Source organism: Cornus florida, unplaced genomic scaffold, assembly GCF_030987335.1.
Source record: "Cornus florida cultivar Cherokee Brave unplaced genomic scaffold, ASM3098733v1 CherokeeBrave_3.0.0_Hap2_Chr01, whole genome shotgun sequence".
In the NCBI taxonomy this organism is placed as follows: Eukaryota; Viridiplantae; Streptophyta; class Magnoliopsida; order Cornales; family Cornaceae; genus Cornus; species Cornus florida.
This window is the reverse complement of record NW_026775571.1, coordinates 16,097,914-16,119,596: the sequence shown is the minus strand read 5'-3', so window position 1 is coordinate 16,119,596 and position 21,683 is coordinate 16,097,914. Positions and strand designations below refer to the sequence as shown.

Genomic DNA, 21,683 nt, shown 5'->3' with positions numbered 1-21,683 from the left:
CACAACCTCTTACCAAACGATGTTGGATCATGTTACTAGAGCATGGAATGTTGATTTAACTACTAGTGTTTTTAATAAAAGAGATGCCAAACTGATCTTCAACTTCCTATTAGTGAGGGCAGTGGGACAGATAAAAAAGATCTGGGGTCTTACTTCAAGATGTAACGTTTCTGTTAAAAGTGCTTACAAGATGGCTTTGGTTTAATTGGAGAATTGTCCATCAAAAGTTTAAACAAGCTGTAATAGTATTGAACAAGAGCTTTCCTCATTCTGGAAGAATATATGGGTGATTTAAGTGCCAAGGAAAATAGTACAAATTTTTATTTGGCAGTGTTGTGATGTAGAATTGATTGTCGAAGCTTTTAGGATCCGTTTGGACCGCTAGGAAGCCAAACATGCATTAGGCTAATGTCGAAGTGCCCATATTTTACCCAACAGGAGATTTTTCGATCCGTACTCCATTTTTCGGTAAAATACCAAAACGGATTTTTCTGTCCTATAGGAAGCCTCAGGGGCGGAGTTAGGATTTTAATTCAAAGGGGGCGCAGTGTATAAAAGAAAATTATAATTTAAATAAGAAGAACAAAAAAAAAAAAAAAAATTTACATACTATATACATCATTCTTAAGTGTAAAAAGAAGGTTGTTAAGAAGTAGGAGGCCAAAAAATAATAAGATCGAAGAAGAAGAAGAAGAAAAAGGAAAGAAAAATGAGAATTTTGAAAGGAAGAAAAATTAGAGTTTGAGGAAAGAAGGAAAATTTAACTTTTTTTTTTTTAAGGAAATCAAAGAAATATAAAGAGTAAAAGAAAAAGGAAAGAAAAATTTAGAAGACATTTAAAAAAATTTAAAATTTTAGAGGGGCATTATATACAATTTTTTTTATAAATATACAAATTAAAATAAAACTTACTATATTTTATAATGGGCGGAACCAGGCTAGGAGGGGCATGTATCCCATTATCTAAACGAATTCGGATTGGGCTCAGATTTATATTTAGTAGTTTTATTTTATTAGGTTTTTTTTTCTCTATTGTTTCATAAATTTTATAAAAACTTTATTTATAAACTTATTTTTGAATATTAAAATTCTTTCAAAATTAGGTTTTCTTGTGTTATAAGATTTTATATTGCAATTAGTTTTCTCATGAATTATTTCGTACTTTGTGAATTTAATGTTATCTGTTCATTGTAAATAAACTCATCGCTTCCGTAATATTGTCGTGAAAGGCTCCCAGTAGTTTGTAATCTGAGAGTTGAGGAATGAATTGATAGTGCCGTGTGTAAGAGGTGTTGGACGAAGGATTGAGTCTATTGCCCACTTACTCTGTTATTGTCCTTTTCCTAGAATGGCTTGGAAGGCGAGTCCCTTGATAATGGAGTTTGGAGATGAGCGCATCAATTTTCTTGGAAGAACACGTGGCTATTCTTGAATTAACAGGTTGTCCAAGTCTGAATTATGCAGAATGTTTGACCATATGATCCTTTATTTACATGGACATAATATGGTCTCAGTGGCTTATTTCCTCTCCGGATTCTGATTGTATTGCTTTGGATGTGGAATAAACATTATAAACCTATCTCTACTATTGATACAGTGCATATCAGTTCATGTGATAAAAATTCTCCTATACTATCAATTTGGTGTAAATAGGCCTGGGCGGTGTAAAATGACAATAATATCCCCACTTCAGTTGAATAAATTCATAATTATAAATACCGGCTATGTAAAATGATTCTTTTTGTCCAAATTTGTGTAAAATTGTTATGTTTAGCTATGTAAATTGACTCTTTTTGTCCAAATTTGTGTAAAATTGTGTTTAGCTAAATACAATTTTACACAAATTTGGACAAAAAGAGTCAATATATATATTTTCAGTATAGCCAGAAAATTATATCATGCAACTACAATAAAACAAAACACTTAGTCAAAAATAAATAAAACGATTTCAGGTAACTTCAGCTTCTTCTTGGAAGCTTCAATCTGTGGAAAAATGAGTTGATGATAGGTTTTATTGGATTTTGCTACTGCTCTTTCTTCAAATCATGTGGACTAGCATCAAATCAATCCAGTGATTTTTTGCAAATTGGTTGTGATCTTCTCTAATCTTGGCCGTTAACCAACATTTCCATCAACAAATCATTCCAAGAGTCTATTGGTCCAGGCAAGCACCAATGCAAGCAATCATTAGGAACTTTTGCAATTTTGTCTTTGGCAAGTAATTGGAATTGCCTCTGCCTGTATGCTCTTGGGTGTCCATCAGGCCTCAACAATGAAAGATTGGCTGTGTTCAGTAGTTTCAAACTCATCCCATTTCTGCTTCCTGTGGCCTTTGCCTCCTCAAATCTTCCAACTCAATGCTATGCATTATGGTGTCTACATAACTCATATTCACCTCTCCTTCCTTGAATGGCATTGTTCTAGTGCAATAACCCCCACTGTGCCATTCTCCTCCTTCAAAGTGATCTGGTGCAGTCATTCGAAAGAAAAAATTCACTTTACGATTCAAACTGGTTACAAAATCAAAACTTAACCGTAGTACTTTGCGATACACGTCGTCAAATCCTAGCACTGTTAAGTTCTTTCCAGTGCAGTTGTGGCAGCCCACAACTGTGTCGTTCTCGTAGTAGATTGCAAGTTTGACTATCCATTTCCCACCAGCAATTAGTGCATAATCTAGCCTGTTGTATTGTTCAGTCCATACTGCATCAAGTTTGTCAATATGAAGTTTCATTGCTGCTGATGAAACTCCGTTGTTGTCTTCAAAATTGGCTGTTTTGGCAAGTAAAGGGGCCCAAATTATTGCAAGTGTGAAGTTGTGGTGTGGAAAATACCGTGTCCTTGACTTATATTCCTCGTCATGGTAGATTTCAGTAGCTTCTTCCACCTGTGGGGTATAACAACTAAAATTTGATCAATTTTGTATTGTCCATGACACCAAATCCTTCCAATCGACAAAAAAATATAATGCCATGCAACAAAAATTACTACGCATCATCGTGTCATGGTGCAAAAAAACATAAACACAGAAAAAAAGAATTGAAGCAGACATGGAGAGAGAGAGAGAGAGAGAGAGAGAGGAATTGGGTTTAGGGGTGAGGGTCCTTATATGCACAAATGGGTGAGGGCCTTGTAGGATTAAACTTAATGCAATAAAGGATGAAATTAATCAGTTTTAAGTTTTAATTCCATGGCCTAATATTGGTAACCATATACTTAAATTGGAAATTGTATATATACCATAAATGAAAATGAAAATAAAAATAAAGGCTGTCTTCTTCAATTAAGCTTCTGACTGTATGCTCTGTTTATTCCATCTCTGGACTTTAGGAGCCCTCTCTTGGGAGTTTCTTCTGTTGTTTCATTCATGTTGTACAATAATAGTTTCATGTTTTCATTGTACTCAGTTGCTTTACCAAAAAAATTATTTATTTATTTTCATTTCCTGGGCATTGACACTAACCAAAGGTTAAGCCTTTGTATATTTTCCTTTTTTTTACGAGAAAAAAAAAACAAAAATGCATTGAGTGATGCTATTTAGGCAGATTCACATGGTGTAAATATGAGCTTTTATATTGGCCTACAAGTTATCTTGTCATTCAATTATTCAATGCTGGAATGATAATAACAGTAATAATAATAATAATAATAATAAAACAGATGCTGGGTGATGCGAATTCAATAAAATCATTTAGAATTAAATACCGCTTACAAGAAATGAATCATGCAAGAAAAAAAAGAAAAAAAGAGAGGATAAATTCATTAAATAAAAATAATTATTTTCCTGAAAGTTAATTAAAAAAATATGGCTGAAATTACCTTGAACTGCGACTATTACTATCACATCTTTAAAAAAAAAATACTTCAAAGCTATGAAGCACGGACACGGATACGACGATATTATAAATTTTAAAAAAATAGGACACGGACACGGCGGGAATAGGCCTATAAAATTATATATATATATATATGTATATATATTCAAAATCCATAATACAATAAATCTAACCCCCCTCCCCCCCAAAAAAATACTGCAATAAAAGAAATACTTCAATTAATTAAGAATAAAGCAAAGTTATCAGCAACTTTACAATTTACACTTTTACACACATCTACAAATATAATTGTTTAGGTTTCTCTCTGGTTTTCTTGCTATGGTCTAAAAGTTTATTTAATTCGAATACTGAGATGGATGAATCAAATAAAAAAATAAATACAATGGAATCATAAATTTTAATAAAAGTAGAAGTTCAGAATCTCAGACAAAAGAGTCAAAAGTGTTAAACTTCTAAAATTACATTAGGTACTCCATTTTTCTTAAAAAAATTACAATATATACCCCGTCTTGTACGAGCGGTGTCCTCCGCGTGTCCAATACGTATCCTTCGTGTGTCCCTCGCGTGTTCAGCCCATGTCCAATAAAAAATAATTTCTGGACACTTTACAAAAGTGTCGGACACGTGTCCGACACTAGTACGGGACCCCTAGGAGGGGTGTCCGTACTTCATAACTTCAAAGTAAGGATTGGATTAATAAATAGAGGGGTTGAAGTCACTTTGCCCTATTGTTCCATTCAGTGCACGTTACTTGGCCTATATTTGGCCACATCCTTATTTGTTTAAGTGCCATTGATATCGCGTTTGGATGCGGTAACTTATCACCACCTTCACCTTCAAAACAAGATATTCACATAGTACCGACTAACTAATGTCACACATAAATATAGTCCAAAAAATTGAAAATATCGGTCGACGAATAAGGACCTGATGTCGACAGAAATCTGAGTCGTATGCAACGGAATGTATTGAGGAAAGTTTTAGATTTTGTAAAACAGATCAGTGTCATTACCAACTTTACTTATTTTAGCAATTAAACAGTTAATCACATGCACATAAAATAAAGCAAAGTATAAAGTTAGAGATGACACCAGGATTTTAGCGAGGAAACCCCAATTGATAAAATACGTCAACTATTATGGGAAAACCTCGTCGATTGTGCAGTGATGGGCACTGAATATTGCATATTCGAGCCCCTAAGTATAAGTATGTTAAGGCCTAAAGTGATACTTCTATCCATTATTAGACTGATTTATGTTTAATGTGTGTTTATAGGTACTTTCCAAGAGAAATGGTTAAAACTGAGACTTTATGATGATATCGAAGTTACAAAGTCATTGCCGGTCATTCAGAGCAAGCCAAGAGCTTAAATGGTGAAGTTTGGAAGAATTTAGAATTCAAAGCTCAAGCCCAAGTCTTGAGGCTTGAGCCTTACAAGTCAAAGAAGAAAAATCAATAAGGCATTAAAGCTCGAGTCTTGTACCTTAGAGCTCGAGCCTTACCTGCAAGGTGCTCGAGCCTTGACCCTCAAGCTCAAGCACAAGGCGTCGGAATTTGAAGAGTTGATTTAAATGAAAGAAGCAAGCTCCCAGGTCTCGTGCCAAACCTCAAGGATCGAGCACCATTACCCAAAGCTCGAGCCTTGAGTACCTAAAGCTCGAGCCTGGTACCTAGTGCTCGAGCCCATAAAGCTTGGATCAAGTAATGTTAAAAGAGATGAAGCCCGAGAATATTTTAAGTGTTGAAGAAAAAGATGCTTTGAAAAATAGTTGAAGAAATTTGGCTAAGTGTTAAAGTGAAGATTGAGCACCATTCATTGAAGCTCGAGCATTAATCCAAAGAAGCTCGAGCCTTGTTCCCAAAGCTCGAGCATGAACCTTAAAGCTCGAGCCCTTGTTCCTAAAGCTCAAGCCTTCCATGACATGTCAAATTTAAGTTACGGGATTGTTCTCTTTATAAGTCGTATCTCATTCCAGATGGGCCAAAAGACCTAAAAGCCCACCAAGCCTTTATTTTCTTCTATAAAAGAAGGCATAGGCCTTGATAGAAGGAGTCCCTTTTTCTCGTATTATTTAGAAGGCTGAGATTGTGGTGGCAGCTTTTAGGGTTTTGACAACCTTAGAAGGTGAAGATCCTGAGAAGAAAAGTGCCGTCCGTGACGATGGAAATGACTCCAACACAGATGACATCTGGTATCGTCATGAGTAGCTAATTTCTCTCTTAGGGGTACTGATGTAACCTAATCTAGTATTATGGTTTAATTGTTCTTAACTCTGGGATATTTTAATGTATATTATGTTTTTGATTATATGACTATGAGCAATTGAAACAACTCAATTGGATTTAATGCTTTAAATAGTTTTCAAATTGTTATTACTTTGTCTTAGATATTATTTGTTTTCTATTCTTAACCTATTCTTGTTGGACAGTATCTAGGGGCGCCCTACTGGACATAAGAATAGAGGTCATATAATGGTGTTCCAACATTTTTTATAAAAGAATGTTTTCATAGTCTATGTTTTGGAAAGATGGATTATTTGCAAAGTAGTTAAAGTAGTTACAATAGGTAGGTGGATAGTCCATGCTAACCGCAGATAGGTAATTGTTAACTGAATTTTATAGAACATCTTTCTTTTAAAACCCAAATTGAACGAATGTTATTGAGTTCATTTCATTTAGAACATAATTTGTTAAATCCCCAGAGTTGAAACAATTAACCATAGTATGAAGGTTGTGGCGAACTCAAAACCCTAAGACCTTTCTGTCTCTGATCACTTAGTTTAATTTCAGTTTAATTTTAGTTTGTTTTTAATTGTGACAACCAATCAAAGAATTCAACCAGTTACTTGTGAACCAATAGGGCTTAATTAAAAACCAAATATTGGGTTTGACCCTCTCTATATAGTGTTATCCTACAAGGATTCGTCCTATTGCTAGTGGTTATTTTAATAAATTGATAATTACACGATATATCACCACGATCAAATTTTTGGCGCCGTTGCTAGGGAGATTTGTTATTTAGTTTAGTTTTAAATTAGTTTATTTTTGGTTTACCAATCTTTGGACTTTCTGATATCTCACCTTAATTCTTTTTCTTTTCAGGTACAGGGAATTAGTAGTGGGGACAAAGACGCTTAAGGAATAAAAAGTTTCGGTTTATTAAACCTTCTACGAGTTTTTACTGTTTTCTTTTACTTGGAAACATTTATTTTTGTCACTTTTATGATTAGTGGAATTAATGCATGTTAACTCGTCATTCTCGGTCAAAACGTTTAGTGCATGATCTTGAAATGGAGAGAACTCTTAGTCAATTAAGAAAACTTAAAAAACATTTGAATATAATAGGAAGTTCCTCTGATAACATGGTTGATAATTGTGATGCATGGGGTAATGGCAATGCTAATAGAGGACGGGTTCCACCTATTTCTTTACAACCACAGTTGAGGGACCATTTTATTCCTACTACATACACTACTCCTTCGTGCTTTTTGTTTCCGGATGCTGATGCAACCCATTTTGAGATCAAGCCTGCTATGATCCAAATGTTTCCTACCTTCCATGGGTACGCAACAGAGGATCCTTATACACACTTGGATGTATTTTTGGAATTGTGTTTAACTACCAAGTTGACCACTCTTACTAATTCATTAAGGATGCGACTTTTCCAATTCTCTCTCAAGGACAAAGCAAGAACTTGATTGCATTCCCTTCCTCCAAATTCCACATCTACATGGGAGATGTTGCAACAAGAGTTATTGAAAAAGTACTACATAATGGGTAAAACCTGTCAAATGAGAAAAGAAATCATGGCATTTTCCCAAATCCCGGAAGAACAGTTCCATGATGCATGGGAAATATATAATGATCTTCTAAGAAAGTGTCCATACCATGATATTGCTCAATGGCACTTGATACAGATTTTCTATGATAGTCTCTCTGATTCTTATAGAAATATAGTTGATGCATCTAGTAATGGAGCTGTTCTGCATAAGAGTCCAGCTGACGCTTGGGAACTATTTGAGGCCCTAAGTGAAAATTCAACGCAACATGCGTCTTCTTCTAGGTCTAGGTCTTCACCTAGAATGCATAAAGTTGAAAAACGCTATGAGGTAGACAAATCTAGTGAGTTAGTCACTCAAATAGAAGCTTTAAACCATAGGTTTGATCAAATTCTATCATCTGGCTTTGCTCATGTTGCTAATCCACAAGCTGCCTTGCCAAAGGAAGTTTGCTCAATCTGTGCTAATCCTTCCTATTTTTCTGACACTTGCCTTATGATGGGAGAATCATTTGAGATCCCACATGAGCAAGTGAATGATGCATTCTCTAGACTAGCTTACAATCCATATGCTTCTATATATAATTCTAGCTGGAGAGATTATCCAAATCTATCATAGCGTAATCAAAGCCAGGGAACCACTGTTCCTCAATCATAGTGACAATATCAAAATTCATCCAATCCTATACCATAAAATAATTCTTTTAATTAATCTTGTATTTATCGTTCACCTCAGTTTAGGAATCAACCCACTCAAACTCCTAATCTTCCACCTCCTCCAAGAAATTTTGCTTTTGAAGATCAAGTACTCAATGCTCTTGTTGATCTTAAAGCCAATACCCAACTTCTTAATTCTCATTCACAAGCAATAGCAAAGCTAGAGGCACAAGTTGGGCAAATAACGAGTTCTCTATCTCGAAAAGAGGATGGAAAGCTGCCTAATCAGCCAGTAGCCAACCCGAAAGGGTAAACTTACATGATTGATGAAACCAATTCCTCAGGTATTCATCATGAGTAAGTTCAGGCTACTACTACATTGAGGAGTGGTAGATAATCAAGTTGAAAAAGAACAGGAAGAAAAAGAGTGGCTTAGGGTTCCCATTGTTCCTATCATCTATAATCCACATCCCAAGGATGTTCCTTTAAGTTCTATTCCATAATCCACCACAGGAGTTAAAGGTGGAGTCACTTTTTCATCTGCTCGTAACCCTAAGACAACTTATGAACTAAGAGTGCCTTATCCTGAAAGTCTCAAGGAACCGTTCCACTTTGGTAATCAAGGGGAGAAAATTCAAGATATGATTGAGGTCTTTAAATAGGTCAAAATCAATCTTCCTCTGCTTGATGCTATAAAGCAAATTCCAGCCTACTCCAAATTTTTAAAGGACTTGTGCACTCTCAAGAGAAAATCCAAAAGCCAAGCTCCTAAGAAAATTTGTCTCACCGAGTAAGTTAGTGCTATTCTTAAGTATAACACTCCTCTAATGGTTAAAGATCCTGGTGCTCTTACAATTTCTTGTATCCTTGGAAACAATGTGACAGAGCTAGCACTTCTTGATTTTGGACCAATTGTTAATCTTATTCCTTACTCGGTGTATGAGAAGTTAGGTCTGGGAGAGTTAAAACCTACGTCGGTTGTTCTACAGCTTGCTGACCGTTCTGTCAGACAACCATGAGGTATTGTTGAAGATGTACTCATAAAAGTGGACAAGTTCTTCTTTTTGGTTGACTTTTTATTTCTTGATACAAAACCGGTCCATGATTCCAAAAAGTTTATTCTAGTCATTCTGGGCATCCTTTTCTAGCTACAACGAATGCTTGCATTAACTGTAGGACTAGAGCCATGGATTTATCTTTTGGAAATATGAAAGTTAAGCTAAACATCTTCAATGCTATTCATCATCCCTACGATGATAGTGAATGTTTCTTCCTTGATGTTATTAATGAGCTGGTTGAGGAATCACTTCCAACTATTTTATCCAAGGATCCTTTAGAAGCTTGTCTGAATCACTTCAATTATGAAAATTTCGATACCGAATCTTCAACAGCTGAAGTCAATTCTTTGCTCAATTCCACTCCTATCATAGATTTTCCTCTATAGAAATCTAGACTTGAGCCTCTTCCTCCACTTTCTAGTACTATGCCTATTCCTTCTTTAGAGTCTCCGGACAAGCTTTAGTATGCTTTCTTGGGTTTAAATGACACCCTCCTGGTGATCATTGCTTCCAATCTTACAGGTTCCCAAGAAAGTGGTCTCTTAAAAGTCCTTAAGCAAGATAAAGAGGCTATTGGGTGGAGTGTGGCTAATTTAAAAGGAATTAGCCCCACAATTAGCGTGCATCAGATTCGTTTGGAGGAGGATTTCCGAATATCTTGGGAACTCCAAAGAAGATTGAATCCTAATATGAAGGAGGTGGTGTTGAAGGAAGTTGTAAAGTTACTAGATGTAGGAATAATCTACCCCATCTTAGATAGCAAGTGGGTGAGTCCTACTCATGTAGTACCTAAAAAAATAGGTGTTATAGTAGTTGAGAATTCCGAGGGAGAATTAGTTCCACAATGCACCACCACTGGATGGTGTGTGTGTATTGACTATCGGAAACTCAACTCCGCTACTAGAAAAGATCATTTTCCTCTTCCATTCATTGATCAAATTCTAGAGCGATTAGCTGGTCAAAGCTGTTATTGCTTTTTAGATGGATATTCCGGCTATAATCAGGTGGCCATTGATCTTAAGGATCAAGAGAAAACTACTTTCACTTGTCCATTCGGTACATTTGCGTATAGATAGATGCCTTTCGGATTATGTAATGCACTAGCAACATTCTAGAGGTACATTTGCTTGGTTGTCACGATTAAAAACAAACTAAAATTAAACTAAAATATTAAACTAGGTTAAATTAAGTGATCAGAGAGAGAAATCTTAGGGCTTTGACTTCACCACAGTCATCACACTATGGTTAATTCCATCAACTCTGGGAATTTAACAAATTATGTTTTTAAATGAATTGAACTCAATAACATCCATTTAATTCGGGTTTTAAAGAAATATGTTTTATAAAATTCAGTTAACTATAACCTATCTGCGGTTAACATGGACTATTCACCTACCTACTTTAACTACTTTAACTAATTTGCAAATAATCCATCTTTCCTAAGTATAGACTATGAAAATATTCTTTTATAAAAAATGTAAGAACACTGTTATATAACATCTATTCTCATGTCTGGTAGGGCTCCGCCAGATACTGTCCAATAAGATAGGTTGAGAATAGAAAACAAACAATTATATCTAAGATAAGGTAATAACAGTTTGTAATCTATTTAAAGCATGAAAACCAATTGAGTTATCTCAATTGCTTATAGTCATATAATCAAAACATAATATACATTAAAATAATCCTTGAGTTAAGAACAATCAAACCATAATACTAGATTGAATTACATTAGTGCCCTAAGAGAGGAATTAGCTACTCATGATGATGTCGGATATCATCTGTGTTAGAGTTGTCTCCATCGTCACGAACGACACTTTTCTTCTCAGGATCTTCACCTTCCAAGGTTGTGGAAACCCATAAAACCGCTACCACAGTATCAGCCTTCTAAAATAATACGAGAAAAAAGACCTCTTCTATCAAAGCTTGTGCCTTCTTTTATAGAAGAAAATAAAGGCTTTGTGGGCTTTTAGGTCTTTCGGCCCATCTGGGATAAGATACGACTTGAAAAGAAAGCAATCCCGTAACTTAATCTGATATGTCATGGAGGCTCGAGCTTTAGGAACAATGACTCGAGCTTTAGGGTTCAGGCTCGAGCTTAAGGAACAAGGCTCGAGATTTGACGAGCCCCTCTTTTATGCTTTAAGAAAATGGACTTTTTAATGCAAGAGGTCGCTTCGCAAGGTCAAAATATGATTATAGTTTAGAAAGCCTTTCTAGTCAAATTTATATTTATAAAACCACTACTACAACTAATGAAGTATAGTGAGTAGGGATCGTGCACAGAGATTATACGTGTTGGAATTTAACTTCGACTCTAGCGTATTAAAAGATTGCAAAGGAGGGTTGGATTGGTTAAACTAAGGTGCAATGAAATTGAAATGCAAGTAAAGTAAACTAATGAGAGATAGGGATTTAAGAGATATGAAGAGAGGTCTTAGGGTGTTGGAATCACAACTAAGCTTATGTAATTAACCACTTCCTTTCCATTAATGGGGAATACATTATTGCAATCTAGATGTGGCCACAAACATAAACACAATTTGCATGTAAAAGTGTGAACCATCTCATGCAAGAGTGAATTGTTTACCTAACCAACAAGTAAACTAAGTGTAGAATAACCCACCAAGACAAAAGGCATAATCCATCAATTAATTAACAAATGGGTCTAATGAGAGCACACATCAATCTAAAGAATCATGGAATTTGCAATACTAAGTTTGGAGTATCAAATTAAGAATAGATTGTCTACCTACCTATAAACATGAATTAAATTATAGAACAACCCATTAAGCATAAGTATAATCCATCGAATTAATTGACAAATCCATTCAATGAAAACCATGCATAGCCATCAATAAATCCTTAATTAATCACACATAGACATGCAACCAACATAGAGAATCTACTGTAGAGACCAATTCCCAAATAATCACACATAAGACAACATGTAATTAAAATAGAGAATCACTAGGAAGAATTGAATCAACAATCACAAGGCTAACCACTAATCACAACAATATATATATATATAAATCCCCAAAAATAGAAATACAGGGGTTTAGATTACATAAGACTTAGGGCTCATCCAAGCCCTAAGTGTAGATCTAGCCAATCATGGAGGAGGTGGATGTAGTCATGAAACCCTCAAGGGCAAGCTCCAAACATGTATCCATCTTCTTCTTCTTCTTCTTTGAAGCTCTAAAGAAAGAGTGAATTGATCTAGAGATGTGTTCTTGAGATGTGCCTCCACTCTTCTATTTTCTTCTAACCCTAATCTCTAACTTTTATAGAGAGAGAAAAATAAAATTACAATCTAAAAATAAAATTATAAAAGCTCTCTTCCAAAATGGTTCAATTCCCTTTAAATATAAGATCATGTTCTTAGTCACTAAGTCAAAAATACAGCCCAAAAATATCTAATCCTGTAACTATGTGGTAGGTGGAGTTCGGGCGCGTGGGAATAAGATAGCTCACTGCCAGCACATTTTCGATCGATCCAAAATATCTTCGATCGATTAGAGTTGGTACGATCGATCAGACTTTTCTTCGATTGATGAGAGTTCGATCGATCTCACTTTTTTTCGATCGATCTCATTTGGCAGTTTTCAACATCAGCCTCCTTTTTACTCCAGATCAGCCTATTTTTGCTCGAAATTCTCACTAAGACTTAGTTTGACTCCAAAAAGGCCTTAAGAAACCATTTTTAGCCCATTTTTACATTATTAACCTGAAAAAGGAAATAACACGAAATTAGTCTAAAACGGGAATATAAGATAGATAAAGGTCCTATAATATTTAAGCTTAAGAGGTTTAAATATGCACTTTTTCAGCGCTCATCAAGCTTCTCTACATTGATGCTCGAGCTCCAAAGGTTGGTGCTCGATCTTCACTTTGACACTTAGCCAAATTTTTTCAACTATTTTTCGAAGCGTCTTTTTCTCCAACACTTAGAATATTCTCGGGCCTAATCTTTGTTAACATTACTCGATCCAAGCTTTATGGGCTCAAGCACTAGGTACCAGGCTCGAGCTTTAGGTACTCAAGGCTCGAGCTTTAGGGAATGGTGCTCGATCCTTGGGGTTAGGCGCGAAGCAATGGGAGCTTGGTTTTCTAATAAATTAACTTTTCAAATTCCGACACCTTGTGCTCGAGCACCCTATGGTCAGGCTTGAGCACCCTTTGTTAAGGCTCAAGCTTGAAGGTGCAAGGCTCAAGCTTCAGTGCCTTGTTGACTTTTCTTGTTTGACTTGTAAGGTTTAAGCCTTAAAACTTGGGCTCGAGCTTTGGATATTAAATTACTCTAAACTTCACCATTTAAGCTCTTGGTTTGCTTTGAATGACTGACAACGACTCTATAAGCTTCGATATCAGTCTTTTCATCATAAAATCTCAGTTTTAACCGTTTCTCTGGGAAAGTACCTCTAAGCACACATTAAACATAAATCAGTCTAACAATAGATAAAAGTATTACTTTAGGCCTTAATATATGTATATTTAGGGGCTCGAATATGCAAATATTTAGTACTCATCACACTCCCAAACTTACATATTGCTAGTCCCTTAGTAATACAGAACTAAAAAGCCACTTTTGTGGGAATTACGGTTGCATTTAGCCTTTGCAACAAGCCTTTAAACCCGAGGTTACCCCTAGTGGATGATGTAATACCCCTAATTTTAAAAAAGATATTCCTGGTATTTAATGGTATTTAATTTATTATTTAAGTGCATTTTATTTGATTATGGGTATTTAATGGTATTTAATTTATTATTTAAGTGCATTTTATTTGATTATGTGTCATTATATTTTTATTAGGTGCTTAATTATTTTTTTTTTGTGGTGATTTAATTTATTTCTTTTGTGGTGATTTAATTTATTTAAATGATATTTATTTTTAGTTATTTGATTGGAATTACTTGTTAGTGTTTTAATTATTTAATTGGGATTAATGGTTTAAGTGTAATTGGTAAAGTTATTTGATTGGAATTACTTGTTAGTATTTTAATTATTTAATTGACATTAATGGTTTAAGTGTAATTGGTTTAATTATTCTATGTGTGTCTTATTTTATGTGTGTCTTATTTGGTTTAATTGGGTTTACTAATTATTATTTTGTTCAATTAGATTATTTGTTAAGTATTTAATGGTGAATAGGATAATTAGGTAATTACATCTAACTAGGGTTTTAATTACAGTATAAATTAGGGTTTTATATTATAGCCGTCGTAGGTTTCTACGTTAATTGGATGGGCCGGTTAGGATTGTGAGTTGGACTTAAATGAACCTAGGGTTTAGGATAACTCTATAAGTATAAGGTAGACGTCTGTGTAGGGTTTTTTTAAACAAAGCACACGTTTTGTGGAAGTGGAGAAGGAAAAACGCAGTTTTTCACATTCTGCCAAGGTTTGATCAAAGCTCCGATCCCGCTTCGTCCGTGGTCCGATCGAGCTGAATTTTGGAGGAGAGGTTCACGACTCAGTGATGCACAATCTGAACAGTGGAGATCAAAGTTTGACCTTGGGAACAGTGATTCGTACTCCTGAACAGTAACTGGGTAGCACAGGTTTTTTTTTCCATTCTGCCCAGATTTCATCAAACATCCGATCCCGCTTCGTCCGTGGTCCGATCGATCTGAAATTTGGAGGATAGGTTCATGACTCAGTCTCGCACAATCTGAACGGTGGAGATCAGATTTTGAGTTCAGGAATAGTGTTTCGTACCCGTAAATAGTAACCGGGTTTTGGAACTCGCTGGGATTTTTTTAAGAAGACGACGTTGAAACTTTGAACAAAAGTTTCTGAGGCAAGATTCTATCCTTACTCTTTCCCTTAGGCTTCATACTCTTTGCACTCTTAAATGATTCCAGGATTAATGAAGATTAAACCAAACTAAAATGATATCTGTTTTGCTATGAAACTGGTAGTTACAGTACTGTTGTATGCTTGTTCAACCTAGACTAAGCATGTTTGTGGATGCATTGCGGTTCTGTGGTTCACGTTTTTCCTTACCACTGCTAGTATAAATTATTGGAAGGATGGGTCTAGATGATAGCTATCTTAACTTCTGTAATAGCAACTGTTGGAACTTAAATACTAGGAGGATTTGAGTTTAACACTAGATCGGTTTTGTGGAACACTATAATTTGACCATGTCTATATACATATTGTGAATATTGTTTTGATGCTTACATTATCACATTTAGCATCAACTGTGGAGGTTAGGATTTTGTAATACATACCCTACATATCTGTATGTCATTTGTAAGGTGTTAAATGGAAGTTTTAATTAATTATGTCTTTATATCAGACTAAAGGGAACAACTTAAATTAGGCATGTATATGTTGTTGTTGTGACCCTGTTTATCAATGCTTATTTTATCACTGCTAACATTGATTATTGGATGTTGGAATTTAGTTGATATATACTTGATTTATTGGTATTATTGACTACTGGAGGATTGGAAAGTAGGCACTAGTATGGGACGGTGGCATACTAAGGATGGGTTTGTTTTTTAAAACAATACCATTACCCACCTACTTGGAATAAGGATGGGATTAACTAAAAGTTAAGTCCCGTGGATTTGTATTGTCATGGCAACTACTTGTTGAGCGGCAATACCAGGGATTTTGGATAGATTTTTGATCGGTTGGTCAATTAAACATCAACCTTCGCAATAGCACGAATCATTGTAAAATAGGGCTATTGGTCGGGTAAGTCGAACCACTGGGACTGCGCTAGTCTATGGCAACCTAAGTGTCTAGAATTGTTCTTAGAATGATAAGGGGTTTATAGAGGTTTTGTTGGATGTCACTTAAGCTAGGAAATTAAAAGTGCATAAAACAATAAATTGCAAGAATTCAAGGGAGTGAAGTACAAGTAAAGAAGGCTAGGGAAATGAATCCACCTCCATCCCTATACACATGCTACGTTAAGATTAATTTAAGGAAAAAACAACATATATGATAGTCATGATACATAACAATACTAGGTTGCTATAATATCCTCAAGAAGTTCATTTAAATAGGAAGGCAAGAATAAACCGTCAAAGGTTCACATGATCAACTACCTAAACTAAAATGTAGCTTAGAACATGCTTACTAAGTCAAGGATTATCAAGCCCTAATTTAAATGGTGAATGCACATAAAGCAAAGAATTAAGTATAGACTATCAAAGGGAAACCCTAAGCCATGAACTATCTAGGTTCTCCAACTCCATGCCATTAAAACCATTCCATGATCTAACTTCCATTGTCACCATGGAAGTGCAAGCAATATGATTAAGAAAAGTAACCATCCAAGACAAGATGAATAACTCACAATAATCATTTATAAACATTCAACATTCATTACAACAAAAATGAGGCTCTTGATCATGGAAAGACTATCAAAAATACATTGTAATCCCCAAAAATAAACTATACTAACACATGCTTACAAGGGAGGGGTTTCATCACCTCCCTAGATGAGGTTTGGTTGCCCATTGGTGAGCTAGAAGAAGGAAGAAGCATCATCCTCATCTTCATTTTCGTGCACCCTCTTTGGAGCTTGAAGAACCCCTCTTTCTTGCTCTCTTCTCTCTCCTCTATCTTGTAAAAATGAAGCTTAATGTCAATGTGTGGCCTCCTTCCCTTTATTAGATATCTTATCCACTCCAAGAGGCCACCAACCAACATCTCCAACCACTTCATTAAAGAGGAAAACAAAATGAAGAAACCAAGGTGCAAGTGGGCTGAAATGAGCCATTTCCGAAGGGCATTCTGCCCAAATTTCGAGTGCTCGAAATAGGGCCTCGAGCACTCGAATTTAGTGTAAAAAGCTCCATGCTTCACTTGCTCTGCCCAGACCTACTTTGATGAAATGGCCATAACTTTGCGCTCCAAACTCCGAATGATGAACTGTTTGAAGATTTGGAGAGCTAATTCAGAGCTTTAAATACTTCATGTTTTGGTGGAGATCCAATTCTCAAGGATGGTTGGTCGAAAATGAAGATCAGGTAGAATTTTATTGCTGCCAGGCAGTTCTGCGCACCTCTGGTAACAAGTCCATAACTCTCTGCTCCGAGCTCTGAATGACAAACCATTTGAAGATTTAGAAAGCTAACTCAGAGCTCTAAATATGCCATTTTATAATGGAAGTCCAGATCTTGATTTTTCTGGGTTAAAAGTGGCAATCAAAATCGAGCTTCACTGCTGCCAGAATTTCAGAATTGGCTCCCCTCTTTTGTAGACATGTTACTCCACCCAAAAAGCCCTCTCTCTCCTCCAAGAAACATCCCCAACCAACTCATAAAGAGAGCATACAAAGTTAGCAAATTTCTGAGCACAAGTGGCTGATCTCGTGAAGCAATCTGCCCTAATTTCGAGCACTCGAAATAAGGCCTCGAGCACTCGAAAATTGGCCAGAATGCCCTATGCTTGGTTTGCTCCGCCCGGACCTACTTTGGTAAAATGGCCATAACTTTGCGCTCTGAACTCCAAATGATGAACCATTTGAAGATTTGGAAAGCTAATTCAGAGTTCTAAAACTTTATGTTTTGGTGGAGATCCAATTCTCAAGTCTGATTGGTCGAAATTGAAGAACAAGGCAGACTTTCATTGCTGCCAGGCAGTTCTGAGCACCTCTAATAAGAAGATCATAAATCTCTGCTCCAAACTCAGAATGACAAACTGCTTGAAGATTTGGAAAGCTGATTCAGAGCTCTAAATCTTTCATGTTATGATGGAAGTCCAGTTCTTGATTTTGGTAGGTCAAAATGGCCAACAAAGTTCGGGCTTCACTGCTGCCAGAATTTCAGAATTGGCACCTTGATATTCAAAAATTCTACAAAACACCCTTCTTGCTCCTTTATTGCAATTGAACCTGAAAATGCACAAAAACATACAAATGAAAGTAATCTATATAATTAAACGAACAATGGACTTAACTAATGCAATTAAGGGCGCTTGAATATGCAATATTCGGCGCTTATCAATTTTATATATGTACTGTTATGGTGTCTCGGTATGAGCTTGAGCCTCAGGATCGATGGCTAGGGAGCGTATATGCATCGGGATGTGTAGCTGGCTACGATGGTTGGAGGTGTACCCTGTTTAGGTATAGGTACATATGCCCACTTCGTGTGCGTTTTAGTATGTTACCTCTATTCAGGTTGAGACCGGCCTGTAGTCCAGTGAGAGTCTTTTAGTGTGACTATATATATATTTATGGACTATCAGCTATTGTTGAATTGTTTAGGATGTACATGCGTATCGGGCCTCTGTTTGGATTGTAGTAGTATAGAATTTGCGTGTGGGCCTGACCCATTTCTATTTTTTCAGGTACACGACAGTTCCAGGCTTAGACGTGTTCGTGCTGAGCAGAGGTCTCTATTCACTCTTCCGACGATGTAGGGCTCTCTCTATAGTTTTATTTTTGGACGTTTATTACAGTTGTTCTATCTTCCGTTTGGATGTTTAATAGGGGTCCACTAGAGATGGATTCCCAAGTTGTAAACTGATGGAGTTTTGGAGTTTTGGAGTTTGGGTTTGATGGATTTTAATAATTATAATATTTTGCGGATTCTATTTTTAGTTCCTTCCAGCTTTAATTTCATTTCTTAATTTATTTTGTTTTCCGTGTTCATTATAAAATATTAATTGTTTGATATTCCCTCGGGTTTGGGTCTGGGCCTGATCAACCCGTGTCTCGGATCCGAGGGGTATCACAGATGAGTTGTAGTCTTGTGAAGGTTTCCAGTGAAGATACCCACAAACTTCTCAGATTAGTGCCTTAATTGCACAGTAAGCTCATTCGAACCTGTTTTCAAATCATATTATCCGTGTAGCTCATTAATCAGTCAAATATAGTAAGTATAACCAATCATGTAATCAGAAAAACTTTCAACTTTTAATTTCAATTTAGCAACCATGGTCCCCATATGTTAGTTTAATCATTCATTCAATAATCTCAATCTCCAAAACACTTTTTGAAAGTGATCCTACAATTCAACGTGTGGCTTACTATCCATACTTGCATTTATTCCTAGCTATTCCTCAATTCACAGGCAAACTTTTCAAATTCCAACTCCCAAGGCATTTATTATTATTATTAATTTTTTTTCAAGGTATGCATCTTTTCAAAAAGGATGCTGTGCAATGTTCAGGTCTATTAACCTTTCTAAATCACCCATGTAACGAACTTTCAGCCAATGACTCCTAGACCAGATGGTCTTAGGACATTAAGTGATAAAGCACCCCTCCGGACCTAATTGTCCAAGTAATCTAGGCAACTTAAACCCTTTATGTAACAAGCTTTTAGCCAATGACTCCCAGACCAGATGATCTTAGGGCATTAGGTGTCAGAACACACCCCTAAGGGCTTAATCACTCAAGCAATCTAGGTCTAGACCTGAACTTGATCTTTTTCTACTTCTTTTCTTCACTTGTTTTTTTTTTTTTTTTTTTTTCACATTGGTGAAGAATTTTTTTCTTTTATTGCATTACATACATACCAATCTCTTTTTTTTTTTTTTTTTTTTTCAACTTCTTTTTATGCCTTGGTTATCAAAATTATCAAATCTACCTGCTCATCTCAGTTTAACCCAAAACAAAACAAGACTTCTAGAATTTACCCCACACAATCCATGCTAGTGTGAACATGTGTAAAGTGTATCATCTTAGAGATGAATTTTATTAAACAAGGATCATCCTAACAAAGTGGACCATAGGCCACCAACTGATTTCAAAATTTTCAAGAATCCCTTTTTACAATATTTTAGCATACAAACCATATCCAACCAACATCAGACTGCAAACGAAGTATATAACAATCATTAGACTTAAAGTCATGCTAATAACATCAAATATCATATCCTATCCTTGTGGTAACAAAAAGTTCAAAATTTTTCTCAAGTCCCAAATTGCCTTACCCGCAAACTTATTTTGCACATTGTCCTGTCCTCAATATGTGAGAACAAAAGAGAGTTTAAAAAGATATTACCAGATAAGCAGACCAACAAAGATAAACAAAAATTAAACTTAGAAGGGTAAATTGGAACATCACCCCCAAACTTAATCTGTAGCATCGGGTAAAATCAACCAACTCAAAACATATTAGAGTATCGAACATATGGAGTGAGAATAGAGAAATATCACATGAAGTACAAATAATAACACAAGGATATCATAAGCCAAAAACATATATATATGAGAAATAACAGTACAATGTTTGTCAAAATAATAGACTTAGGGCAGTTATACATCATAAAGAAATACATACATCAAAGGATTGCCTTAGTTTACAAAAGAAACTATAGGAAAACCCTAGTCAGCTAATCTATTTGTGGAGGAGTGTCTATAGAAGTGGATGGGGTAGACGGAGTGCGGCATAGTAACTCCTCTAATATGCACTGCTGCGCAGTCAGCATCTGCCGCAGCACTGCCTGTCCATCCTACAGCTCGGTCACCTTGACCTGAAGCTCTCGAATCTTAGCCTGAGAAGAACTCTCAGGTTGGGCTGCAGGAACTAACCCCCTCCTCTGTGGGGCCTAGCTATCAGAGAGATTTACCTTGTCCTCCGTAGCCTCATCATCATCATCATCCTCATCATTGTCCTCCTCTGCCATTACTGCATCAGCACGATCGGTAGAAAGAATGGTCGACGGAGGTGGATAAGGTGGTACACGCAGCTCATATGGCACACCCCATGCCTCGGCGTCCATGCGCTGTCGATCCTCTCGGATCTCATCGTCAACACCCCATTCCATCTTCCTCGCCTTGGGAATATGGTCAAAGACGTTTTTCCACTACGTGAAATAGTACTGGGTGAAGACTGTAACAGTAGCCTCATTCAAGAGTATCAAAACCCCCGCTATCTCTACCAGGCATGTGACAAGCCTGGGAAAGTGAATATGGTGGGTAAGAGGGCGTTGGGCCTCTCCCATCTCATCGTAGAGCCTGCGCAGCTGAACAAATACTAACTGAGGAATGGACACCCAGTAGCTGGCATGGAATGTATAATGAGCATCCACCATCTTAGTGCATTGCTTTATCTTATGTCCGATAGGGCGAGCATTGGCTACTAGGATTGTATCTAAAAACCAGAAACGTCGCGGAAGTTGTGACTTCCGGATCGTCTCCTAGGTGGCGAAGTGCTTCCCATGGTCGAGTGTGCGGACCATCGCCTCTCTCAAAAGGCTAGGGGGAAATGGTGGAAAGCAGTCCTGTAATACAACGGCACCTATGATAGCAACCCATCGCCTGTGCAATAGTCTCACAGCTCACTGTCAGCTATACACCCTTGACAGTAGCTGTGAAATAGTCCTCCTCATCCCGGTCATCGTCTCCTATATGAAGCTACAAGGAGTGGTAGAATGC

General features: G+C 36.4%; 1 pseudogene; it reads right to left on the bottom strand.

Annotated features, from left to right (window-relative positions):
• Nucleotides 1–2,051: 2,051 nt before the first annotated feature.
• LOC132269622 (protein trichome birefringence-like 25) lies at nt 2,052–21,073 on the bottom strand (annotated as a pseudogene).
• Between the last annotated feature and the right edge of the window lie 610 nt (nt 21,074–21,683).